The 14291-nt window shown below is 37.2% G+C and overlaps 1 protein-coding gene and 1 pseudogene across 12 annotated transcripts in view; one reads left to right on the top strand and one right to left on the bottom strand.

The window, feature by feature from the left end:
- Grip1 (glutamate receptor interacting protein 1) overlaps window positions 1-14291 on the bottom strand; it is a 661025-nt gene that overhangs the window by 351448 nt on the left and 295286 nt on the right. The gene's annotated exons all lie outside the window — the stretch shown is intronic.
- Window positions 7005-7842, top strand: LOC101703681 (methylosome subunit pICln pseudogene; annotated as a pseudogene).

Genomic DNA, 14291 nt, shown 5'->3' on the forward strand with positions numbered 1-14291 from the left:
CCCCATGCAAGCCATCTAGTCTTTAGAAATAAGCTCCACCTCAGCAATGCTTTCTGTCATAAAATTACGAACAACTATTAGTCTGACCACAGTCAATAATTCCCCAAGACTCAGCTTGACAAGGAAAAGAATGAAGTGAAAGAAAACTAGATGCTTGCCAGCATGACTGTTAAATGTCAGCTATTTTGCAGTTTATCCCCACATGAAATATTTCTTTTGTACTGGGAGGACGATCACTGAAAAAAACATGACAACATAATAAAGCCACGGAAGACAACCCCATCATTACTGCTGCAGGAAATAAAATACAGATTAATGTCACCAAAGCACATGTCAGGAGGGATAATGATGATGTATACAAATGAATCTTCTCATCCTGGACAAAGAACTTAAGTACCACCTAAAACTGAATAATAATTACATACAAATTTCCAATGACAATGCTATCTGCTAAGCATCTATTATGTTCTCACATTTTCAAAACGTTTGTTTTATATTTTTCACTGAAAATTCTCCTAAAGTCTTCCCACTTTGATTCAAGTGACACAAATTGCAAAGTGGTGCAGCAAGCACTTACATTGCCTAACAAGGCAAATCCAGCCTGCCATGGACAGCTAGGGGAAATCATGCCTCCCAGTGCAATTTAGTGTGCCAAGAGAACTGTGCAGCTGTGGATGAGAAAGGCAAGAATGATGTGGACCATGCAGAGAGGCCATTTGGCTGTCCAAGTCAAAACTGGATATAAACAATCATTTGGAAAAATACTTCCAATTGTATTTCTGGCCACAGAAAAACTGGTCAAAGTGAAAAAAATAAATGAGAAAAAATCAGAGGCCAATAGCTGACCAAAATAAGGAATATATACTCTAGTTTGAATACTAAAGATAGAAGGAATTACAATTCCTTTATCTTGGCTCCAAGCTATCACCATGTTGCTATCAATTAGTAATCTTAATGTAGTTTGGCTGCAAAATCATCATATTCCTATCAGTCAACTGTGATCTCAAGGTAACTCAGAGAAAGCATAATTAATGACAAAACAGTCTTGCTAAGAGTAACTGCTTTATGTATATTGAGATATTTAACAAAAATTTAATTTAACCTCAACTCTTCGTGGATGTGCTTTATCTCATATCAAGAAATTCACCTATAATTGACAGCAAATGAATAGGTTACAATTACTGAAACACCATTTATGATTTTTCAATGATGAGTAAATCCTAAAAGGCTTAGTTATTGAAATCTATTAAATTTCATAGTTTTTTTGGAGGATGAGGGGTGGGAAAGGAGTTTGCATTTTCTCTTTTCTATTCTTTCTTGTTGAAATAAAGTGTAATCAGGCAGAAAGAGCATCCCTGGAATTTGAGCTAAACCCTCCCTTTCTTGCCTGTGCTATAAAGCTATTGCTAGGTTCTCCTATCTATGAAAAGGAGAACAGCTTAAGAAGTCTAAAAAACATGACAGCCTCAACAATATTACTAATAAGTAATACTTATTTTATGCCTTCTATGTTTCAGACACTGTTTTAAATCCTTTATGTGAATTAATTCAAATAATCCTTATAAAACTGTATAAAGTAGTCTCTATTATTATGGTTATTTGATAGGGAAAATGAAAGATGTTCAAATGTATATATATATATATATAGTATGTTTATATGAAATCATAAAGATGATGATGATGATGATGATGATGATTTTGGTTTTTGAGACAAGGTCTTGCTGTGTAGTTCAGGCTGTCCTTGAACTCATTATGTACTCCAGGTTGGCCCTGAACTCATGGCAATCCTCCTGCTTCAGCCTCCTGAGTGCTGAGATTACAGGGATGCATGACCACAGCCAGCCAAAGATTATTTTCTTGTAGTTTCAGTAAGGCAGAACTAAAGACAGAGCTCCATATCTCACAGACGATCCACCCTTCAATGAAAGTGTACACTTCTTTGATGATGGGACAGGCTGCTAGTCACAGCTTGTTCTTCTAACTAGTGATGACATTTAACAGACTCAAGAACTCTTGAATTTAAGAGCTTATCATCGTCTAGGGCATTGTTACTTTTTGATGAGTTTCAGCTTTCATCTGAGTACTTCCAGCCTTTTATGGATGGACAGCTCTGTGTCCCAAGTTTCCATGTTCATTCACATCATGACAATCTTTGAAATGACTTCTCTTTAATCAATCAAGATCTTCCTTTGCAATGTCACTCTACGCAAATGGAAAAATCAAGAGCAATGTCATAGTGTTGACTTTTGTTTTTGTTTTTAATAGATCTTATCTAAAACTAGGAGTGTGATATAACTTTTCTCTACAGAGGACTGAAAGAGCCTGGTCCCCGTCTGTGAGTTAAGATATCCAATCCTCATTCCTGGTGGTAAAGTGTTCCCTCCTTCAAACTCTCCAGTAGCTTTATGTGACTTCTCCACTGTTGAATGTGCTGACTCCTTCACACTGCCTTAGCTAAAACACTAGAAACATGAGCTATATGACATTTACGTTTTGTGGAAAGCTCTTAGGTAAGAGATGCTGAGGATATTGTTTTATAAATTGTGTGAAAACTCACTATCCTCACTCTATTTCAGTGAAAGGAGTGTAAACCGCATTTGCGGAAAGAGTCAGGAGGAGAAAGGGGAATGGCAGAAAGAAGCAGGGGAGGAGGAAGTGAATGCAAAACTAGGATGTCCCTAGGTAAACAATATGTAAGCATAGTTGATCTTCGCAAGTTTGACACCATTCAAGACTATTCTTCTGGTACAGAAGAGTATCCCTTACCCAAAATGCTTGGGACCAGAAGTGATTTTGAATTTTTAAGGTTTTTAATAGTTATGCATGCATAATGAGATATCTTGGGGATGGGACCCAAGTCTAAACATGAAATTTATTTACTTTCTCATATACATAGCCTGAAGGTAATTATATATAATATTTTTAGTGTACCTGTGTTTCGACTATGTTCCATCATGAGATCAACTTTGGAATCTTCCTCTAGTGGAATCATGTTGGCACTCCAAAGTTTCACGTTTTCAAGCATGTTGGAGCTTTGGATGATGGATGCTAACAAAACCTGTGCTATTCTATCTCTTAATGTCCCATTACTCATCCTTCTCCAGTTCTCCCTTCACTGTTGCTCTTGTTTTTTACTTTCCACTACGAAAACATGCTCAGAGAAAGCACCTGAAGTGCACCCACACTAAGATGTGAATGTTGGCAGCTTGAGTTATTAGCACTGGCCAAAGTATATTTTTAACAGAAATGAAAGCCTTAAAGGATTGAAGCTTTAGATCTTTGAATTTCCCATATCAACCAGCAAGTGGCCAATATATTTTGGGGATCAGAGGGCCTTACCCTAAAGTCCTGGGGGACCCCTAGACTTTGTATAAAAGCACATGGAGGTTTTTCAGATCTCTGCACATGGCCTCTCTTTGCAGAAGTGGTTACCACTTCTGGGCATTCTAGGCATAGTTGTCCCTCATTGTTTACCCTACACTAGAACACAGTATACACACCTCTCTAAAGCATTTACTGTACTATTTTAACTTTGAGTTCACATGACTGTATTCCCTACCTGAGTGTGAATGCCTTGGAAGCAGCCACTGGGGTCTTGCTCACCTTTATATTCTCAGCACTTTTTATCAGGCCAATATGGCTTCCATTCCTCCCACATGGAGGAATGGCTGCTTTGTGAAAAATGAAGCACACCAGGAATGGCTCTGCTTTGGTGGTCTTACATGTAGAGAGATGAAAATGTTAGGGAGGTTCTCAGGGTACTGACACACTTTGACTTAAAGATCAATAATTGAAGCCAAGAACAATTAATTTTTTTTCATGAAGTTATAAATTTGTTAATGGTATATTAGTGATTTTTATGTAAGGGAGGTTGAACATGGTCTTCAATGTCCACCAAAGCACATTCTCTGCAAGTAGTTTTGAAAAAGTACCTGCAGAAAGCTCCACCCAGCATGAAGCAAACATTCACTATGTGTGAGTAAAAGTGAATAAGTGGATGAAAGAATCATCCTCATTTCCCTTTTTCCATTGGAATTTTTGACCCATTAAAAATAAATTGGGTTTGAGTGTTACAAAAATACAGGAAATTCGAAACTCTATACATTGACATTTTAATGCATTTTTATAAAAACTTGAATGACTTCAAGGTGAACCAGATAACGTTAACTAAATGATGATAAGACTGATGACTGTGCAGAAAATCAGCTAAACTAATTGTTTTGGTAATTATCAAAAAAAGTATTGCTGCTCAGATACTAAGGAATGAAAGTGAATTTAGAATGTCTGTGCTTAGCTACCAGGTAGTGGAGAAATACAATAAGATGTTTTTAATATTGGCCTTCAACTTGACAAAAATCAAATAATGCTTAAAATCTACTTATTTAATAATAAATAGGAGCCAAAATACATTTTTAATTAGTCTTAGGTAAAATATATTTATATAGCAAACATACTTGCTATATAAAAAAGAATGTTGGCTTTAAATCAAATGACATTATGCAATGTATGTGTATCAAAGTTGACAGATGAGCCTTAAAAGTCTTGTATTTCTCAAGAAATAAAGCAACTCCAAAAAAAAATCATAACTTAGAAATTACAAGCCCAAGGGCAAGTCATAGCACGTCTTCCACTTAGTTTTTTCATCAATGAAATGGCTATCACTTTGACACAATAAATTACAAGGTAGTATATAACTTAGCAAGCCATTGCTTGCATATATTATCCTGAACTAAAACTTTCTTGTGTTTCCAGGTAATATTCATAAACAGCCAGAGTTTAAAGAATTCTCAAAAATTTTCTATATTACTTGTCTTACTCCTACTACTAAATATAATCAGGTTCAAATACCAGAAAGCCATTGTGTAGCTTTTCAATTTTATAAATGCTTTAATTTGGTTTATTTTGAAAATTATGTCTAAAATACTCTCTCTTATTTTGAAACCACATAAGTACCTTTAAATTCCATATTTTTCAAATAAAAGTACATCACACTAAGAAGTATTTCCAGAAACTCTCCAAGTCAAGAGTCCAAGCACAACTGGGAGGTAAGGAGTGAGGAGGAGAAAGTTCTCAGAAGTACATAAGGATGAATGATTTGGAAAAAACAAACAAACAAAAACTACACTTTCACAGCATTTATACACTGTCTGCTGAGATGTCTACAGGGCTATTTCATGGAAAGGTCTGGAACAGGATTAAAGGCACTAGAGTTTTCTGATACATCTAATTAAACAGTAAAGCTGAAGAAGAATGTTATACATCATCATTTTTGCCTTCTCAGCAAGTAGCTGGCCCCATGTATAGAAAAATAGCTTTAATCAGTATAACTGACCTTTTCCTGTATTAATAAGCTAGGAGGCATGATTTCTCACAGTAGGCTGAAAAATTGCAACTAACATGAGAGAAAATTACATAATCACTGAAGTGAAAGACAAGAAAATAATTTATACAAGAGTCCATCAAGATGGAGTGGCCCTGACTACTGATTTGCCTCTCCTTAGCTTTGTTTACCAGAGCTATAATGTACCTGCTTGGATGCAGAGTGAGGTAATGCTTTATAACAAAATAATAGCCCTGAGTTTTTCCCCTTTTGAACAATGTTGAGGTACAACGACTCATTTGTGATGTGCCTTGTTAAAACAACCACAGCCTCCATGACAGGAAGAAGGGAGGGTGAAGAATCAGCATAATTCTGTCAACTCTATGTATCCTACAAGCTTATAAAAGGTAGAATCAATTTGCTTCACCAATGAGTAATAACTTCTATGTCCTTGAAGAAGCACTTTGAGAAATGCTAGAGTCACAGAACTATACAAGCAGTGACACTGATTAAACGCTCTATTTGCTATATATTTTATTGAGGGTGGAGGTGGGGCAGCAGATTAGTATTGCTTGCTTCTGCTCCTCGGTAAGGAGCAGCACTGAGAAACTGGGTAAGAATGTCTTCCATTAGTAAATGCCATTTGTGAATTACTGGCACTTTCTGATGAGCTTCACTGAAATTAATATTTTATATAACCTCATTTTTGCAGGCACCTACTTCCCCAAATTACATTTTTTATTACTGCCAATAGCTGAAATATTTGTCTTCAAATGAATGCTTACATATAAATAGCCACAATCAGCTTGAGATACTGCAGATCTTGTTGGCTGGGACTTGCAACCTTGCCAATTGCTTCTATGGCAATAAAGATACAGGGGATGATGCACCTGAGGGAGTTGAGGCAGCTAATGATGTGAACATTTGTGAGATCCAGCGGACTGCCCAACAGGCCAAGGGAGGGATGGCAGGAAGAGTATGTTCTCATATCAATCTTGACTCTGATTTTCTCAATGGCTTGGAAGAAGTTATTTATCTTTTCCATGCTCAGATTATAAATGTACATAAAGGCATATCATGGCAAATAAACATAGTGGCTAGATACTGTTTTATATAATATTTATCATTTGCTTGATACAGTGCCATTTCATTATTAGTGTCTGGGGAAGAGCACTTGCATTGAAGAGTTTTCACATAATAGGGTGACAAAAACTATTGTAACCTGACCTATGGGGCAGTGGTTTTCAAATTTTGCTGCACATTAGAGTAGCTATGAAGCCTTTAACAAAATTACTGTGCCAAGCCTACATCCCACATCAACCAATCAGAATCCCTGAGTATGTCACCCAGTTTTTAAACTTCCCCAGGTAATTTCAATATGCAGTTACATTTGAGAACCAATGGTATGAAATTCTGCCAGGGCACTTTGGTGCATAACAATCACCTGGAGCCCTTGCTGAAGGACAGGTTGCTAAGCCTCACCACCAGAGTTTCTTACTCAGTAGGTTTGGACTGGCATTTCTTACTAGTTCCTGGGTGATGCTGAAACTATCCAGGGACCCTTACTTTGAGGATCACTGCCTCCATCAAATGTATTCAGCAGCACAATTAATCTGTAACTGAAAATGTTCTTTTACTTTATACTTTCTAAAGGTGTGTTCCTTCTTTCCGAACCTGTGTTTCAATGCTCCCAGCTGCAACGAGCTTCCTGAAAAGTTTTCTGCCACTGGGGCCGGCTGAGGGGCTCGGGCACCAGCAGCCAGATACCGAGGCTGTGTTGAATGGGAAAAGCCTTGGCACTGGCACCCTTCACATCGCAGAGAGCTGCCTGTTTTGGTTAGATGGTTCCGGATTAGGATTCTTACTGGAATACCCCACCATTAGTTTACATGCTGTTTCCAGGGACCTAAATGCCTATCCATGAGAGCATTTGTATTTTATGGTGAATGCTAAATTTGGAGAAGAAATAAAAGAATCTCTTGATGATGAAGAAGAGGAAGACAGTGATGATGATATTGAACCTATTACTGAATTTGGATTTGTGCCTAGTGATAAATCAACATTGGCGGCAATGTTCACTACAATATGTGAATGCCAGGCCTTGCACCCAGATCCTGAGAATGAAGACTCAGATGATTATGATGGAGAAGAACATGATGTGGAAGTGCACGAACAAGGACAGGGGGCTGTCCCCACATTTTATACCTATGAAGAAGGATTATCCCATTTAACAGCAGAAGAGCAAGCCACATTGAGAGACCAGAAGGAATGCTTTCCCAGTCTGTGAGCAGCCAGTATAACATGGCAGGGGTGCAGACAGAAGATTCAATAAGAGATTATGAAGATGGCATGGAAGTAGATACTACACCAGCAGTTGCAGGACAGTTTGAAGATACAGATGTTGATCACTGAAAATGATTTATGTTCCTTTAAGGTTCTGCTCATAACTGTAGGAGAGAACTTGGTCCCTCTTCCCTCTGAAGAGAGGCTGATGAAAGTCTTTTTCCTTCTCCAAAACTCACTTAAACAGTTCTTCCTCAAGATAAACTATACTGAGACAGCAAGTTGTCACCAGCAGAATAAACTATGACCTTTATTAACAAAGGTGAATTAGCTTAACCAAGGGGTATTTGTAGTTTATCATTTACCCTAAAGCTTTGTCTAGGTAACCCACTGACTAGGCCTGTAATTCCTACCTTTGCTGTATGCATTGTCTATGCTAGCAGGCCAGTGTGGTAAAAATGCACAGGAATTGGGCAGGAAATAGGATAAAGTTAAGATGGGGGTGCCTAGAGATATCCTTATCCCTAAAAGAAAAGGCAGAGGTCTCAGAAGGGTCAGTCTGTGTCATTCTCCACAGGGGCAAGAGTCTCACTAATTTGGGGCCCAGATTAATTCACACCTGTCTAGATGGTCTCTTGGGAAACATCCCAATTGCAAATCCTACCCTACCATAAAAAAGTGCTTCTGGGTAGCTTCTGTCCTTTCCATCCTGTTTCTCCAGTCTGCTTTGTTATAGCCCCTGAGGTTATATCCTTTGATTTCTGCCTTCTTAGGTTAGTTTTCTGTAACAGAGCAAGTGAACTGGGATAAGGTCCTTAAAGTACTCCTGATGATAATTGTCTTGTCTTTGTAACAGCTTAACAAATAAATCTAGGTTTTCTATAAAATAAATAAATAAATAAACAAAAAAATAAATAAATAAAATAAAGGTATGTCCCTCAAACCACTGTCATCGGAATACCCTATCGTACCTATTGAAAGCGCAGAATCTTAGCCCCCACTCCAGATGTACAAAGTCATATTTACTATAGATAAGATCCCATAAAATTCACATTGATGCATCCTCTATCCTGTGATTATGCTTCCTAAAGGGTGAGAACCACTGTTTAACTATCTCTTCCTGTGTGCTTACAAAACAGTTCTCCCTTCCTAATCAAAATGACTCAGGCATGAAAAGGCCACCAGGCCCCAACCTGAGAATGGCAAGGAGTAAATTCCCTGTGGTGAGGTTCCTTCACCGCAGTATTCTGTAGGCCAGGGGCAAGGTCACAGGTAGCATTTTCAGAACACAGTGTCTGAGAAATTAACTCAGCCATAGAGAAAAGTCTCCAGTGTACAGAGAACATACCCTTCATCATCTTGTTTTTGCAAAACTTCTAAATTTACAAGGAAACATGTCTCTTTTGAGCAAGTTCATGTTAACAACTAGTGATTTTTTTTGCCTTGAAGTATATTTTTATGCTTTCCAAGCTGCACAAACTCCCATCTTTGGGTCTACTTCCAAACTCACAAAAAGTAAGAGAGCAGCACTAGGAAAGGAGGATGTTTCCTTTCCCATCCTACCTTGTTGACAGTCTCAGGTTCAGTAAGTGGGAAGTGAATAATACAATATTTAATGTGTTTATTATTTAAACATTATTTTGGTAAGTTGCTTGAAGGATGGGTGTTGTAGCTATTCAAATATGGCCACTTACCAGCTGATGGCTTTTGGGAAATTATCTAACCACCTGTACCTCCATTTCCTCACCTGTAAAATGTGGGTAAGAGGTAATAGGACCTAAAGTATTGTGCATAATGCTTAGCACTATGTTTAATAAATATAAGCTTTTGCTTTTATTATTACATAGTGGACCCTCAGCAAATACTAAATAAATGAATAAATTAACCAAAAGAATAATAGAAAAGGCAGTCCTTTAGTTCTGTCATAGCTCAAAGCCAGACTGCTGTTGGAGAATATAATTCAGTACAAAGTTCATCAACAAAATACTACAAAATTTATTTTTTAGAGCTCAGTTATGCCCAAGATTATTCTGTGAAGGTTTTACTTGTAAAGAACAAGGAAAGTAGAGAGACTCAGATCTTGCATACGATGGGGAAGACAGTTTTTATCTTTTTAGAAAAAGACAATGGCAAACAGGGTGGAGGCAAGGTCATGAGGCAGATCCACTGAGAAAGATGAGGTAGTGTAATGGAAGAGGTTTAAATAATGGCTACAGAGAAGTAAGAGAAGGAAAGAAATGCACAAAGACATTTGAAAGGATGAGCTAAAAGGATCAGTGATCTCTTTTAACTTGACTGTATGCTATGGGTTTATTTTCCTTTGCATTTTTAAAGTAAAACAAGGCACATTCCCTGTCTCATGATATGCATAATCCTCATTTACTTTATCAGTTAAATCCAAACTAAAAACTCAGAAGTTGGTCTATGTGTTGTAGTTTACTGCTCAAGGGCATGCCAAAGACTCAGTACTACAGTCCATTACATCTTTTGAAGTCTTAATCTTCCACTTAAATTAATAAAATGCATATTTAAAGGAAACACTCTTCAATGATGATACTTCTATTCTCGTTGCTACATTTTTCCAATTTCGTACTCAAATGAAATACAATAACGCAATGCATCAAGTCTCAACTACATGTAAATATATATCTTGAGCCATATGCATTCAAGATCTTGCATATACACATAGATGTAGCAACTGTTGTATGAATACATAATAAAACTAAAATCAAAGCATTGAGTATATCACAAAGTAAGGCCCATGTCTATTCCTACTGATCCATGAAGTATATGTTAAGGCCGATTTAAACTTGGAGTTCATTTTGGTCTAAAGATATTTTAAGGCAATTTATTTCTGGTTAATTTCAGTGCAAAAGACTCTCAAAGAACCAGTCAGTTTCTAGGCTCACTCGAATTTCCTTGTTATACAACTGACCTGGCCATTTATTTATTTATTTTTGGTACTGAGGATCGAACTCAGGTCCTTGTGCTTGCGAGGCAGGCGGTAGAACCACTGAGCTAAATCCCCAGTCCTTGTCCTGGCTTTCTAAAGGGTTAGTCGATAATAAAAACTCCCTCAAAACCAGAGTCTCCTGTTGTTCATTTGGAAAAAAGTAATTTTCTTTAAACTGAAGTAAACAAGAAAAGTTATTTCACTGGGTCTGGAAAGAGTCTAAATCCTTGTGGACTTAGCCACATATAACCAAGACTCAGATTTAATACAGAGACTAACTCCATGGAGGCTTGCTGCAAGTGCCATAGTTTATAGAAGCGTCTCCAACTTATTAAAATAAGACCTACACATATAAATGACTCATAAAAAGGCAAGATGGCAAAGTGGAAACTACAATAAATATGGTAGTAATAAGGATGATTAAAAAAATCAGCCAAGACTGATTGAGAACTTGTAATCTAGATACAGTATAGAAATTTTACATGGTTATCTAAGAAATAGGTAAGATATATCATCCCCATTGTGTATCTTAGGAAACTAAGGCTTGGTGTGATTGAGTGAATTATCTAAGATCATTTGCTCATAGGTGGCACAAACAGAATATAAATCCAATCCTATGACATACAGAAATGAACCTCCACACTAATCTTGTCTGGCTTTCAATAGAAAGAGGGAAATCAAGCAGGGAACTCCTTGGTGGACTTAGATCTTAAATAAGAAATTATAAAACAGAAAAATTAGAGCATAATTAAGAAAGAGTACCAAAGTGTGACCTCAAAGCACAGGAGAAGGGGTTAAGTCATTGCATCAATCATATTCCTCAAAAAACTCCTGAAAACATCACAAAGGATGTTTTATTGATGGGTCCAAGATGGACAGCATTAGTCCTGTTGGCTCCAAGCTCCAGCCACAGCTAGGCAGTTTGAAAGGCTAATGGGGTCTATCTTGAACAGAAGGGTGAGAAACCTCCAAGGGAATCACTTGTGCCTTCGCAAAAGCCACTGTTACATGAAGGCTTACTCTAAAAGGTTTGGCTTAGCAAGAAGCCTGATGCTGAGTTCATTAGCGTATGTTATCTCCACCCTCTGACTTGTGCCAGATAGAAAAATCTCTGCTTTCTGAGAGCCCTGTAGGCTTTGAAAGAACAGAAGAGTAGCCCACTTCTAAGGCCCTGGATACATACAAGTAGGAGACAAAGGTGTTTCCACTTAGTTTGACTCTTAAAATCACTGCCAACCCAAATTAGGCCTGAGGACAATCTGGTAGCCATATCTCAGAGCATTAGGGGTGAGAAGAGATCTATAAATCCATAAGACAAGAGATCTTCCCTCAAACATGACAACTGGGAAGAGAGAACTTCCTAGAACAAGTAGGCAAAGGACTTCCAAAAGGAATCAGAATACTGGCATGTTAAGGCAATTCATTCTGCAATTCTGTTGGTAATGGGGAACACACATAGAATGGGTGATGGGGGAGAGCCTGGCAATGATATTTTAATAGTTACTGAGGCTCTCGCTTAACTTCTGGTCAGTGGGACCTTTGGAAGCTCAGGTTATTTATGTTAGGTGTAGTCTTGGCAAGAATGAAGAAGGGGACCAAATCGCTGCATTTGTCTCTGGGTGTACAGTGGGCGTTTAAACGCTATAATGTTAAGAAACTATCAAAACCAAACAGAAGCAACTGAGCTCCTCTTCTGCATTCATTTCCTTCATCAGGGAAAAAGTTATGGGTGAAAGGATACTCTTGAAGCAGTTTAGTGCTTTAACTTTATGTACTCAAATCTTCAGACACAAATGGCTTACATTGAAAGATACACAAAATGAAATGATCCAAAAACTACTGTAGTTAATTTCAACATAGTCCTGAGAAACTTGAATGGTGTTAGAAGATGCGAGTAAAGAAATATTTACTGAAGTTTAAAAAGTAGGGAAGAGTATACTTGGAAATAAATTCAGTGAGATATTGTTATGGAATTTTTATTCAAAAAGAGGACAAAACCACATGTTTAAAGAGTGGTATTCAGTATCACGAACTACTACTCATTGTGAGACTAAAGAACAAACTACCTGCTTCTATTTTGCCATTCCTTGAAGTGGAGAAGACATTAACATACTGGTAACTCCACCTCTCAAGGTTTTAAGGAAATTCTCCTAAGATAATGGTTGAGTGAAAAATGCTCTGAAAACTGAAGCTCTTAAAAGCTGCCCTGCCTCCTATTTCTATCCATGGACTGCATGAGATACAAATGCAACTAACTCAAAATGGAAGTGATACACCTGAGTTAAAGCGAATGTACTGAATAGTTCAGGTAAACAAATATCCATAAAGCATCTCATTTGCATGAACAATGAGATGAAACCAAAAGGAATGGAATGTAAAGGGGATAAACTTTCATTAATGTAAAACATATTGATTGTGCAGCTATGAGAGTGGGGAGATTTAGCCCTAACTTTGGAGCATTTGATGAAGGAAGAAATTTGGAGGTTTCACTTTACCTTAATCTAAATATGAATCAGCAATATCATTTGTATACTAAAAAAGAATCCAAGCACAGGATGCACTAATGGAAATATCTGCCAGCAGAACAGAGAAAAACTGGAACTACACTTATATCATTGCTGTCTCAGTGTATTATTTGTGGCTTGCTTTAGATACACTAGGGGTGCATGGGGTATTAAGAGCCAGCTTGGGATCATGACCACAAACAAAATTTTTCAGCAGAAGAAAAGTGTTCAAAGTTACAAATAGTTAATTTACAAATATATTTACAACACAACTGATGCACATAGCTAGGGGAGGGAGAGGGCAGTGAGTACCAGCACTTGAGGCTGTATCTCTTATCCCCTTCCCCAGAGTGAGCCTCTCATTTCACTGGAGGTGCTTGCCCTTTCAATGATGATTTAAAAAGATGGAGGGAAATTAACATATTGATTTCCCAGCACTCTGAAGGCCAAAAGCAGCACACATTCGGTCATGTTTCAGATGATGGAATGTGAAATTAAATTAAAGGATGCATCTGTGCTCAGCCTCTAATTGCTAGCATAGTGAGTGGTTTAAAGGAGCACAAAGAGAGAAGAGAGGGAAATGAGATGAGAAATAAGCAAGGCAAATGCTTTAAAGAGAAAAAAAACCAAAACAGAAAAATAAAACAATACACAAAAAACCCACAAGCCACAACATGGATGAGGGGCATTTAAGAGTTTTTATGCACAGATTAAAGTTTATACTGTCTGTTAAGTAAGTCTCCATAATTTAAAATAGAAGCAAGAGTAGTCATTAGTTGGCATATCTGACAACATAAAAGTTTTAGAAGAATTGCTCTGGAAATATTTCACATATCTGAAAATGTTACCCAGTTAGGAGAATTTAATAGCTAGATTTATATTTTAAATTATTACTGTCTTCAGATATTGATTTTTAGGCTTTAAAGCTGTTTCTAAACTCTCAGCTTGGCTTTAATCTTTTTTAATTGGTCCTAAGATGTAGTCTATTAAAAAACAGAAGACTAAGTGAAAAATTTATCTGTCATTTATTTCTGTGTTCAAAAAGCAACAAACAATCCCATAGCTGAACAATGGTCCTCCATTGGAAGAACAGACAATAGAAGTTTAAAATATACATATTTAGTAATAATTGTTTGTAAATTTATATAATTTAGCTCCATTAGTATAAATGAACAACAAAAAAAGAATTGTTCTTGTTTTTCTCTCAGCCTATTCTGTAGAAAACTGGTAT

Source organism: Heterocephalus glaber, unplaced genomic scaffold (genome assembly GCF_053883595.1).
Source record: "Heterocephalus glaber isolate CG9 unplaced genomic scaffold, H.glaber_assembly_v1.0 deba00001569, whole genome shotgun sequence".
NCBI classification, from domain to species: domain Eukaryota; kingdom Metazoa; phylum Chordata; class Mammalia; order Rodentia; family Bathyergidae; genus Heterocephalus; species Heterocephalus glaber.